Raw genomic sequence first — 1046 nt, 5'->3', positions numbered from 1 at the left:
TGGCCTTGGGGTCTCCCCCGTCACTGCAGCGGCACTGCTCCTCGAGACCCTGGTAAGGGCGGAGGGGCGGGAGCTGGGGAACGGGAACTGGGCTGAGCTCCAGCGCCCCTCACCGGCGGACGCTGTCCCCGCAGCAAAGGCGCACAGGGTCCCCGCTCAGTTCAAGCCCTCGCAGTTCGACAAGAGAATCCTGCTGTGGACCGGGCGATTCAAGTCCGTGGAAGAGATTCCGGCGCGGGTCCCGTGAGTCGGGCGGGAGTGGAGTGGGGCAGGGCTGCAGGGCCGGTGCGGGGAGCTCTGGGTGCAGCGAGAGCGGACGTGGGGTCCCAGGGCGCGGGAGGCACCGCGCTACTCCGCTGTGTTCGCTAGCTCTGTCACCATAAGGAATTTACCACCCCTCTTTCCCTGCGCACTTCAGTGTGAAGCCCTCAACTGGACAGTGGGCAGCTAAGCTCATACGAGATTGAGGAAGTTGGGCGGAAAACCAGACTCCTTGGGCACCGCCACCGTCGCCCGGTTCTGTCTCTGGAGAGCCCTGGGGAGGGGCGCGGGGGCGCTCGAGCCCAGCGGAAGGCAGAGGAGTCGCCTGCACCCTGGTGCAGCCCTAGTTGCTCCAATCCAAAAAGAAGGGCGGCCGGAGGTGTCTCGGAAGAAAATTCAGCCACGCAGCCTTCTTTCTGTGGCGCGTCCGCTGGGCCAGGGCAGTGCTGCAGCCTGGGATTGGGACTGGAGAGGTCACTGGCGTGGTGGTCCTAAATCCACCAAGGGAGAGGTTTAGTAAGTGATCAAAATCACCTCCAGGGTAATGCAGCCTGTAAGAAGGAGAAGGAAAAAAGGTAATGTAACTTGTAAAAAACAAAACAAACAAAAAACCCTACTCTTTCAGTTTGTGCCAATCCCAAAAGACATCTCCAGCACTTTTGCAAAAAAATAGAAAGAGAAGGAACTAAGATAAAATCAATCTACTAGTGTTAAAATTGAACATTAAAAAAAGAGAGAAGAAGAAGAGAAGAGGAGGAGGAGGAGGGGGAGGGGGAAGGGAGGGG

At 58.2% G+C, this 1046-nt stretch overlaps 1 protein-coding gene across 1 annotated transcript in view; it reads right to left on the bottom strand.

Annotated features, from left to right (window-relative positions):
• Positions 1-182: 182 nt before the first annotated feature.
• Kpna5 (karyopherin subunit alpha 5) overlaps positions 183-1046 on the bottom strand; it is a 67275-nt gene continuing 66411 nt past the window's right edge. The window contains exon 19 of the mRNA XM_019210796.2: positions 183-812. The gene's annotated coding sequence lies outside the window, so the exon portion shown is untranslated. The remainder of the gene's footprint in view (positions 813-1046) is intronic.

Source organism: Fukomys damarensis, unplaced genomic scaffold (genome assembly GCF_012274545.1).
Source record: "Fukomys damarensis isolate Sample0158 unplaced genomic scaffold, DMR_v1.0_HiC HiC_scaffold_14, whole genome shotgun sequence".
Taxonomy (NCBI): domain Eukaryota; kingdom Metazoa; phylum Chordata; class Mammalia; order Rodentia; family Bathyergidae; genus Fukomys; species Fukomys damarensis.
This window is presented reverse-complemented; position numbering and strand designations above follow the sequence as displayed.